Raw genomic sequence first — 12,629 nt, 5'->3', positions numbered from 1 at the left:
GAAAATAATAATTTAGAACAAAAAGAAAGAAGAAAAGAAAGAAAGAAACCACTATAGAACGCTCAGATTGTGGGACAATAACACAAGGTATATGTGGTTGGAATATCAAAATAAAGAAAAGTAAGTGTAGCAGCAGAAATATTTGAAGTAATAACAGAAAATTTAAAAAATTCATCATAGACCCCACAGGTTTTAGAAGCCTGGAGAATATAAAGTGGGATAAACTCTGCATGGAGTCATCTCAGGTTCAAACTGAAGAAAACTAAAAAACTGAGAAAACGTTGAGTAAAGTCAGAAAAAAAAAACTTTTATGAAGAATTATTGTGGATTTTTTTGTTAAACTCCATGCAAACAAAATTATGTAGGGAAATATTTAAAATGATTACATCAAAATATCAGCCTGGGGTTCCAGTAAAAATATGCACTTAAAAAAGGGGAAAAAACAGACATTTTCATATAAAAACTGAAAAACTCATTGTAGTAGTCCATTTGTACAACTGTGTTAATGACTTTTTTTTTTTTTTGGCAGAAAGTTACACAACCAGAAAGTAGATCTGCAGAGAGAAGGGGAAATATTAAAGAAAGGATAAATGGATAAAATAAAATCATTTTCTTATTTAATTAATCTAGAAGATAATTGTTTAAAGGCCAATAGTGAATGTATTGGGTGAGAACAAGTGAAATGTATGGCAATAATTTCACTAAAGTGGTAGGATTTGAAAGTACATGAAAAATTCTAGTGTTTAAAGATAGAATTAGATGTTTTAAAGAATTATTATTACATATTTTTGGAAAGGCAAAATTTACAGAGGAAGAGGGAGATACAGAGAAAAACAGAAAGCAAGAGATAAATGTCCACCCCTTGGTTCTCTTCTCACGTGACTGCAATCACAAGGGCTCTGCTAGAGCTCTTCCAGCAATCAGATGCTGCTTCTTGATCTGTTATATGGGCCACCTCCCCCTGCTTTGCCAGGCCATTAGCATGGAGCCAGATCACAAGTGAGCTGTTGAGTCTCAAACCAGCATCCACAAGAAGTGCTAGCATTGCAGGTAGAAGCTTAACTTGCTGTTCCGCAATGCCAGCCCCTAAAGTTATATATATATATTTTAATGTAAGTTAAGTACCTGGCAGTCAACAAAACACAGTTAAAAGTGTAACTGATTTTAACCCATATATATATATATATATATATATCAGTCACCACCTTAAACCTGAATGGTCTACATTAACCTTTTCACTGATAGGGATTTCAGGCTTGCTAAATAAGTAACACATCTTTATTTTGTCTGCAAAACTCATTTTAATAACAAAATCTGTGATAGATTAAAAATAAAGGGACCAGGAAAGACATTCTGCTAGAAATAATTGAAGAAGAATGAGGAGCTTGTTTACTTGAGACAAATCAGGCTTCAGAACAAGTGAAATTATCAGAGAAGGAACATTCAAAATGACAAAAGGATCAATTCTTCAAAAGATCATGTCAACACTAAATGTTTTTGTATCTCAAGTCAAAAACTATTGTATTGCATCAAAATAAATAACACCAAAGGTAACAGGAATGAACAAACTGTGGGATAGCCCTATAGGACATTTCGATAGGAAAAGAAATGAGCTATCAAGGCAAGAAAAATGGATACATGTTAAATGAGAATTGCTAACTGAAAAGAGGCTGATTGGGCACAGATATTTGGAACAACAATTAGATCACTTCTTGAGATGCCAGCATTTCCAAGGGCCTGGCTGAGTCCTAGCTACTGTGCTTCCAAGCTATGTTCCAGCTAACATGCATCCTGGAAGGCACTAAATGAACTTTTCAACTGCTTGGGTTCCAGCCACCCACAGTGGAGAAAGCAGATGGAGTTCCAGGGTTCTGGCTTTGGCCTTATTCAATGTGGGGTGTTAAATTACTACATAAAGGATGTCTCTTTTTGTTTTTCTTTCTCTATTGCTTTATTTAGAAGGCAATGTGAAAATACGTAAATAACTAAATAGTAAACAAACGTAATGATGATTTGTAAAAAAAAAAAAGCTAACTTAAAAAGATAGTATGATCTCAACTATATGACATTCTGGAAACTGCAGAACTATGGAGATGGCAAATTGACTGCCTCAAGCATAACTGAAGGAAATTATATCTGTAACTGGATTAGTTGAATACTCATACAAGAATATGCTTTCAAAGTTAGTAGTGGGGGCAGTGTTCTGACACAGAAGATTAAGCTGCTGTGTCTGATGCCAACATCCCACAGGGATGCTGATTTGTTTTCCAGCTATTCCACTTCTGACCTGGCTCCCTGTTCATGTGCCTGGAAAGGCAGTGAACCATCCAAATGCTTGGGTTCCTGTCACCCAAATGGGAGATTTGGATAAAATATGTGGGCCCCTAGATTCAGCCTGGATCAGTCCTGGCTGTTACATCCATGTGGGGAATGAATCGTAAGATTGGAGATCTCTCTTGCCCTCTCTTTTAATCTGTGACTCTATCTTTTTAGTAACTAGATGTATTAAAATATATAAAATTGTCATGTGTTCTGTAAAGGAGAAAGATGTGTTTAAATGTTATGAGCTTTATTTATATTAGCAAATAACACATAGAAATGTTTATAATATTTTAGAGAAAGGGTATTGCTTGACAATAGAGTATCTTTCCCCAGTACAATAAAATTAAGTTAGGGTTGAATCATCCATAATGGATGCCTTAAAAAAATTAAATGGTGAAGCTTCCTTCAATAACCTTTGTGGGAACAAAAAATGATGCTTTTCTAGAAAACATCATTTAGCCCAGCTGGAAAAGACAGGTGTGTTTCTTTGCTCTTACCAGTTTATGACAACTTGGGGATCCAGAAGATGAGAGTAAGAATGAGTATCCGCGGAGCTTTTGCTAACTATGTACAACTGATTAGTGACTAAACACCATTCCTTGATGTATAGGACTGACTTTTCCAAATAATTGACCAAGGCAAGTTAGAAGACTGGGAAAGAGAATGTGCTAAAGCCATCCTTGGAATAAATGATTGCATAGGAGAGTTAAAAAAGACATGCCAGGTGATGCTTTTATATGATTGTACAACTGACAATATGGATAAGCCTCAGCATGTGAATACTAGTGATCACAATATTGAACTCCCGCAAGTGTAGGATGTCATTTGCAGATTTGTGTGCATTATTTCATTTAGGCACCAATTGATCACAACTGCAAAGTGGCTAATTATTTACATTCTGTACTGTGTCACACACATGAGAACTTACAATGTGATCTTTACTTCTTCAGTCATTTGCAACATTTGTAAAATGTTCTACCTCTTTATTATGCTTATAGTTAATGATCTGTACTTCAATATACTTAAGTGGCGATAGAGTACTGTCAGTGGTTTTGAAAAAAATTTCTTTGAAATCCCAGGAAGCAATAGAAAATATTTACATTTCATTAAATTTTCAGGCTAACCATGGCTGTCAAGGGATATTTTATAGCACAGTTTTCTACAAAAAACAGGAGAATAAAATCTATACACTTTGCATTATCTTCATGACTCACATTCTCAGAGTAGCTGGAAAACTATCAGATTAAGATCTCTCTCTGGTTAACAGAGGAAATGCTGCATTCCTGTGTTGTTAAATAGTTTTTGTTAGCTGAAGAGTTGTTAAGGAAGAAAGCAGACAAGCCTCTTCCATAAAAAGACAGGCTGGGAGAAGGAAGCCACAAATCCCGCCTCTTTATTTCCAGGCGAGATGGTAGACATTACTGCCCATTGCCAATAAGTCACCTTGGGTTGACTCATGTAAACCCCCTCTTTGACGTGGTGTATAAAAGACACTATTTGCACCATTATCTGGGCTTTTTCCTTCCTTGGAACCCCCTCCATGACCGGGGTCCTCTTTCTCTCTTTCTTAAATGAATCTTGCTTTCCAAGCTAGAAAAAAAAAAAATGGAGGGGAGGGGGAGAAAGAAAAAGACTTTAAGTACCTTCATTGTGTTCACATGTATTTAAAAAAATTACTCTGGCATATTTATTTGAAATAGACATAAATATTTTTAAAAAGATGTCACATTTTTCTTTTACGAAGAGTTAATGATAAAAAGAATCAGTGATTTTTGCAAAGGTCATTTTTGTGGAACTGGGAGGTGTGTTAAGGGTCATTTACCTGATAGCTCATTAACTTTCAGATTCTCCCATACTCCAGAGGATTAGTATTAACATGGAACAGTGGATAGCACCTCTGACCTCAATTATTTTCATCTATGGCTCTCTGCCTTCCTGAATCTTTTTTTTTTTTAAGGGAGGTGGACTAATCTGTGTCTGAAATATGTTTAGAAAGCAGGATTCCCCAGTACAGATGTAGGGGTAAATAAGTTTTGGTAAAATGGTTTTCATGGAATTGTAATGCGGAAGAGCAAGACAGGAATTCAGTTGTGGCTCTTGTGCCATACGCTGCTCCCTTCCAGCCGTTCTCATTTTTCTTTTACAGCACTAGTGTCTCTTTGTTAAAATAATTGTTTTTTCTCTGTGTGAGATTCTGTCATTAGATGAAAGGTCGCGGTTATAATGTAAATCCAGGATAATAAACACAGTGCAAAACATGGATTGAAATGCACACAGGAAAAAAAAAGATTTTCCAATTAAAAAACACTTTGCCAAGCCTGAACCAAACAAACAGCCATATAGACTCTGACTTTTCTTCACTTATAATTAGCTGCCACTGAAAGTTAATTACTTTCAGGATCAAAGGAAACAAAACTAGAAATAAAATAGAAGAATTCCTTTTAGATTTACAGCCTAAATAAATGTTTGCCTTAGCAGTAGACCGTATGCTGAATCTATCCCAGAGGGAAATGAACTTAAGGTTGTTCAGTACATATAGACCAGCTTTAAAGTTCACTGCAGGTGGGCAAAGAAATAATGCAGATTTTATTTCCTCTGGGAGTACAACTGAGAGATTTTTGTAAGGGAACCACAAAGACTCTTTATGTACTCTTATGTTTGCCTTTAGAGATTTATTGTTAAAATTTATTCATCTAAAATGCCACTGAAGCCTCTAATTTGATTTCTGATTTTTCTGAACACACTATCTTTCTTATTAAGGAGGATAATGTATTGTAGATCGATTCATGTACATACCTACTAGTAATTAGCATTTACTGGTTCATGGCTAATATTTTTTGTTGTTTTGCTGTCCTAAATATAATATATTGGATCTGGTGTTTGCCTCCAGGAAATACTCCAAAAAAAAAAACCAGAATATAGGAACATAAGTATAATTTCAACTTCTTTCTAAAACAAGTTTTGTTCTTGTATAAAACTGATGTTGGAGTAGAATGATTAAGTTTTATGATGTCTATGGATTAGTTAAGATAGTAGGTGTTGGGCCCGACGGCGTGGCCTAGCTGCTAAAGTCCTCGCCTTAAACACCACAGGATCCCATATGGACTCCGGTTCTAATCCCAGCAGCTCCACTTCCCATCCAGCTCCCTGCTTGTGGCCTGGGAAGCAGTCGAGGACGGCCCAATGCTTTGGGACCCTGTACCCGCGTGGGAGACCCGGAAGAGGTTCCTGGTCCCGGCATTGGATTGGCACGCACCGGCACGTTGTGGCTCACTTGGGGAGTGACTCATCGGATGGAAGATCTTCCTCTCTGTCTCACCTCCTCTGTGTATATCTGGCTGTAATAAAATGAATAAATCTTTTTTTTTTTAAAGATTTTATTGTTATTGGAAAGCCGGATATACAGAGAGGAGGAGAGACAGAGAGGAAGATCTTCCATCCGATGTTTCACTCCCCAAGTGAGCCGCAACGTGCCGGTGCGTGCCAATCCAATGCCGGGACCAGGAACCTCTTCCGGGTCACCCACACGGGTGCAGGGTCCCAATGCATTGGGCCGTCCTCGACTGCTTCCCAGGCCACAAGCAGGGAGCTGGATGGGAAGTGGAGCTGCTGGGATTAGAACCGGCGCCCATATGGGATCCCGGGGCTTTCAAGGCGAGGACTTTAGCAGCTAGGCCACGCGGTCGGGCCCAAATAAATCTTTAAAAAAAAAAAGATAGTAGGTGTTTAGGGAAGTTCAGGGCCATCGGCAGAATGAGTAACTCTTCTGACCGCTCTATGTTATGGGAGTTTAAGGTGTTAATCCCAAAATATTTGTTCAGCAATAATGAGAATATTCCTGGTGTTTCAAATACCCGCTTAGCTCAGAACTCTCAGTCTTCATCCCCAATCAGTACTACTCTGTCTTCCAGATCTCCTGATGGTACTGTCAAATTGCCATTTATGCACTCCTTATATATCAAATTTTTTGTCACTAAGATCAAAGTTTCCTATTAATCTAAAATATTTTAATAATAATATATAGAAACAGCTATGTTCCTTTTATCAGATAGGATATATGGTTAAGAGGTCAACTCACTTTCTGGCTCATATGAGACTCAAACCAGATTTAATTCAGGTTTTCACAGAATCCAACACCTTAGGCTCTTAATGAGTATGCTAGTATCTCCTTTCTGTAATTTTTTTAAATCATGCCAGACACCCCAGTATCAAACAAACTGTATTAGCCAGTTTAAGAGTATAGTAGTAGTCACCATATACATATTGGTGTATTACAGATCTGTAAAAATTTTGTCATCATTCAAAACCCATTCTGTACCCATTGAGCGGTACTACTCTATTTTCTTTTCTCCATCCTGGTTGAAGAAGCAATATTATGCTTTATGTTTCTACAGATTTGACTACTTTAGACACTGTTAGTGTATTTGAATTTGTCTTTTGTAACTCGCTTATCTGGCTTTCTTTAATGTCTTCAAATTTCATATGTATTGCACATTAACTGAATTTTTAAAAACTGAAGTGGAATAATATTTCATTTTTGGTATATCATTATTGTACCAGAAATTTGTTTTTTCTCCAAAAAAAAAACTTGAAAAAAAAAAAAGCACAGGAACGCAAGTAGACTTTGAATTTGTTTCTAAATCAAGTTATGATCTTTTGATTATTTGTTGATATAAGCAGAATAAATTTTATGCATTCCACATGTAAAATTCTAAGGTAATCAAATTTTCCTCCCTTCCTTTTTTCTCCCTGCCAGAAATCCACTCTTTCCTTCCTTTTTTCCTCCTTGAACATTTGAGAAAACATAATTTCAGTCCTCCGATAATCAGGTTTAATGCTCTACTCACTGTAATATTTAAGACCTTATTTGCACAGGGATGAGAGCAAGGGCTAACACAATGATCAAAGCAAAAACTGCTTCATTCGTGTGTGTACATGTATGTGTGTATATATATATGTGAGTGTGTGTGTATAACATATTCCATTTTTATATTGTATTTCTTCATCTGTATATCTGTTGGGAGATCTTTAGGTTTCTCCCATATCTTAGCCATTTTGAATAATTTTTTAGCAAGTATGATCATATCATCATTTGCTAGGGATATACCCCAAAAGAGAATCAATGAATGTTGTGTTAATTGAGTTTTAGTTGTCTGAGACCTCTTCATAATATATTTTATAGTCGATGCGCAATCTTACATTGTCTTTAACAGAGTATAAGGGTTGTGACTTTTCTAGTTTGTTGTCAGTTTTTATTATTGCTTTGATTTTTTTCTTGCTGCTGGCATTCTGATAGGTATGAGGTGTTATTCTGTCTCCTTCCAGTTTCCAGATTTCTGGAGAATTTTTGAGCATCTTTTCACATGATTGGATATATGTATATCTTCTGATATGATTGTGGGATATATGTATATCTTTGATGAAACATATATTCAAACCCATTGCTCTTTTTAACTCTTAGTTTTGTTGCTGGTGAGCTGAAGTTGTTGTATCTAATCTGGAAGTTAGGCCTTGTTAGATGCATGGTTTGTCGATACTTTTCCAGTTTGCACTGTTTCTTCACCAGTTGTTTCCTCAGTTGTGAGGAGGGTTTTAAGTTTGCTCTTGTCCAGCTGTTATTTTTGCTCTTCTTTCTTGTTTTGCTGTTACCCAATAAATCACTGTTGAATCTAACGTTACAAATTTTTCCTGTATTCTAAGCAGTAAGTTTGCTCATGAATATCCACTTTTTTTCCAATGCCATTTGTTTGAGGCTATGCTTTCCCCATTGTGTTTCTTGAATTTTTTTTTTTAGATCAACTAGCAGAAAATGTTGGAAAATATGTGGACTTATTTTAGATCCAGAACTGACTTATGTCTCTTTTTTTGGTGATAGTATCATATCATTTTTATTATTGAAGTTTTATAGCATGTTTTCACCTTTGTAAGGGAGATTTACAGAATTTTTCTGAGAATTGTTTTTACTATTTAAGATATCTATGCAGTTTAAAATTTTTTTTTTCTGCCAAAATGCCAATGGATGAGTTGGAGACAGAGCATTTAATCTCTATGGTACATTGAGTAGTAGGGATATCCTTAAACAATTCATTCCAGAAGTACCTAAAAATCAGATGCCTTTTCATTTATTTGCATCTTTCTTTATTTCAGGAGTGTTTTTAAAATACATTTTAGTATTCATGTCTTTTGTATATTTAATTACATTTATTTGTACATTTTAATGCTTGTGAAAATGACATTTTTTGTTTCATTCTCACAATATTATTATTGTGACGATGATGATGATTTTCATTATTATTCTGTCCTCTGTTTTCCCTCTTCCTTTTGTTTGGACTAGTTTACTCTTTTTTTCCAGATCTTGTTTGTAAACTTTAGTTACTGATTGAAAAACTATCTTCTTTCGAGAGGTTTGGATATTTTCTGCTTCATATTCCCCTCACTGTGCTTTTTAAAAAGATTTATTATTAGCAATTATTATTATTGTAGTTATTATTACTATTATTTTGAAAATGAAGACTATACAGAGACAAGGAGAGACACTGAGAAAAAACTTCTGTCTGCTGGTTCATTTTCCAAGTGGCTGTATTGGCCAGAGTTGAGCCAATCTAAAGCCAGGAGGCAGGAGTCTGCTCCAGGTTCTCCACGTAGGTACAGGGTCCCAAGGCTTTGTGCTGTCCTCCGCTGCTTTACCAGTTCACAAGCAGGGAGCTAAATGGGAAGCGGAGCAGCTGGTATAAGATCCAGGGTCATATGGGATTCCAGTGCATGCAAGGTGAGGGCTTTAGCTGCAAGGCTACTGTGTGTACCATTTTTTGTTTTGTTTTGTTTTTTTACAATCTGCAAGTTTCGGTTTGCAGTGTTTCTGTTTTTATTCATCAACAGACATTTTCTAAATTTTTTGTAATTTAATTTTTATAAATTAGCCCAATTTATCTAGAATTTGTTTAAATCTTCTGTTTGGTGCTATTTACTTTATTTATCATCATCCATCTACATTTTCCATATTGACCTTTATTTTCATTACTTCTTTATGTAATGTTCATTTATTGGGAATGTAGCTTATTCATATTTGCCCAGGGAATGCTTTAATATGTATTTGTTTTTTGGAAATTTGTCTCTATATACTAAAATCCTAAAGTTTAAAATTCAGTACTAAAGATTCTTTATGTTTTTAGACATTTGCTAAAAATGTAAACGATAGGAATGAAAGCCAAGAGAAAACACATGTACTTAGCTTTCATAAAAAGTAAAATAAATATAAAATATTACTAATTAAGAAAATTGCAAAATGAGAACCATTTTGCATTGAAATAGCAACCATTTGATTAAAAAACTGTCAGTTTTGAATATGGTTCAATGAAATATTGCCATTTCAAATTTCTGTGGAACCAACCACTTTGGAAAACAATTCATTCCTACATTATAAAATTGTATGCTGCATACCTGCTGACTCGGAAATTCAAGGAAACCTATAAAAACATATTCCTGATAATAAAGTCTGGAAATATTCCATATGTCCATCACCTAGACATATAAACTGTCTTCTGTCTGCCTAATGAAATATTTTGTATCAGTCAATGTGAATAAGAAATATGATAACCAACACTCCATTTTGCATAGGCTTTCAAATGTTTATGTGAATATAAGAGGCAGAGGTTACTAATGGCGAATTGATGTGGAAATCATTATGTTGGTGTTTCATGTCCATTATTTTCGCAAGAATTCTAGGAGACAAAATGATTCTTCTCATTTAATTGATAATGCATTTCTGAGAGGGTAGTTAATATAACTGGCCCAGGGTCTAATGACTGGCATAGTCATACTGAGTGTAGTGGATGACCATTTGATCAGTGGGCCATACAGACTGCTGCAGTGCTATGCTATTTTGCCAATATGAGACCAATGGAAACTGTTGAATGTGAAATTTTTATCAAGTTTTCATGTAATAAATGCCCTGGAGGCCAGTAACACATGTTCTCATAAATAGAATAAAGGAAATTAAGGTAGTTACGAAGGATTAAGAGTGGCAGAGAGCAATTTAATTTAGCACTATTCTTTCCCAGTGAGCCATTATCTATTTTGAATGATTTAATAGCATGAAATCACAGGAAAATAAAAAAAATAGTGGTATCTGAAAGCAAGCCTACAATAAGGAGGCTGTAACTTTTATGACTAGCAGAAGCAACTGAAAAATGATTTGCAGATGAAGAATAAAGCCATTGGAAATACCACCTTGTAGAATTGTTCAAAAGACACATTGACCCTCTGAGCCGCTGCCTCATTGTAATGTTTTTCCACATCGCTGTTAGGACCCAGTGATGACCCATGAATCTGAAGAGTTAGTGGTGACTACAAAGCACATTGTAGATTCTTTTGTGTATGAAGGGAAGAATCATGCAGGACTCCAAAATGTGACGAGAGTCCTAGGGTGGTGGATGGTGAGAAATCCCAGGAAAATTATTGCTGTAGAGTACGCACCAAGTAGGTGTGAACTGAGAAGATAGAACCAGACAATTTTAAAACAGTATATGATGGGCCCGGCGGTGTGGCCTAGCAGCTAAAGTCCTCGCCTTGAAAGCCCTGGGATCCCATATGGGCACCGGTTCTGGTCCCGGTAGCTCCACTTCCCATCCGGCTCCATGCTTGTGGCCTGGGAAAGCAGTTGAGGACCGCCCAAGGCAGTGGAACACTGCACCCGTGTGGGAGACCTGGAAGAGGTTCCTGGTTCCCAGCATCGGATTGGCGCACACTGGCCCGTTGTGGCTCACTTGGGGAGTGAATCAGTGGATGGAGGATCTTCCTCTCTGTCTCTCCTCCTCTCTGTATATCTGGCTTTCCAATAATAATAAAATTAAAAAAAAACAGTATATGACATATCTTGTGATTTAAATCTGCCAGCAGGCCCCGTAGTCACCGAGGGTGAGGCCAAGGTGACCTTCAGCTATAAGGACCACCGGAAACAGGCTGGTGAGAAATGTCTGTTTATTCAACACAAGCACCAGGGTTTTCTAGGTTAAGAATGAGGAAGGTAGGAGGACATTTTCAGGTAGTCCCTTCACCTAATAATGACACTGAGATTGGCTAAAAAGCATGCCTAATCCTGTTGACCTTCCAATCATGTCAGAGGTGACATTCTTTATGCAGGGTTAGAAGTTGTGCATTAGACCAGGGCAGGTAAGCTCAAGGCCATGCCCAGAGGCTATTGGCTACATCATACTTCTATATTATATATAGAGAGAGATATGTAAATACACAGATACCATATGTAAATAGACATATAAATACCTGTAGTTAGTCGCCTTTGCACATACAAATATATGTAACATACATATATAATTAGTATGCAAGGGAGTTGATATTTAGATAGTAAAATATAAAGCAAATGTCAAAACAGGGCCTGGCGTGGTGACCTAGAAGCAAAAGTCCTCACCTTGAATGCTCCAGGATCCCATATGAGTGTCAGTTCTAATCCTAGTAGCTGCAGCTCCACTTCCCACCCAGCTCCCTGCTTGTGCCCTGGGAAAGCAGTTGAGAATGACCCAAAGCCTTGGGACCCTGCACCCCTGTGGGAGACCTGGAGGAAGCTCCTGGCTCCTGGCTTCAGTTTGGTGCAGCACCGGCCTGTGCAGTGACTTGGGGAGTGAATCATCAGACAGAAGATCTTCCTCTCTGTCTCGCCCCCTCTCTGTATATCCGCCTTTCCAATAAAAATAAATAAATCTTTAAAAAAAATAGCTGAGGATTATTGAATATCTTTAGAGAATGGACATGACTTCACTGCGTTCAATCTTCTGTATGTGGTATATTGTTTTGAGAGACTTTCTCTGAGAGTCAAGAACCCTTTTCCGGCCACAATATTACATATATTGACTGTTAGGAAATAATACGATAAATTCTTAAAAATTCCTAAGTATTTGGCTCCATTAGTAAGTTCAAAATTTAGAGATATACTATGTTTATTATGGAAAGATTGTACCATACTTTTCCCCTAGGAAATTATGTTGAAATGTTGATATCTGGCATGTGTCCTTGAAGGCTTGTGAATTGAACTGGACAATCCTGAAGCCAACAGACTTGCTCCGAGGAAATAATGTAGTTTCATGAATAATTAAGAACTTTGTAATCTAGTAATTAAATTCTGGCCTGGGCTTTGAGGTGTGTGAGTGTGTGTGTGTGTGTGTGTGTGTGTGTGTGTGTTTAACTCGATGCCATCATGTGTGGCACACATATGCATATTTTAAATACACATATGGCCTGAAGCAAATTTCTTCTTTCAAATTCCTGATATCCATGACTATAAGAAGGTATGG

This window comes from Ochotona princeps, chromosome 3 (assembly GCF_030435755.1).
Source record: "Ochotona princeps isolate mOchPri1 chromosome 3, mOchPri1.hap1, whole genome shotgun sequence".
Classification (NCBI taxonomy): domain Eukaryota; kingdom Metazoa; phylum Chordata; class Mammalia; order Lagomorpha; family Ochotonidae; genus Ochotona; species Ochotona princeps.
Note: the sequence above shows the minus strand (reverse complement) of the source record.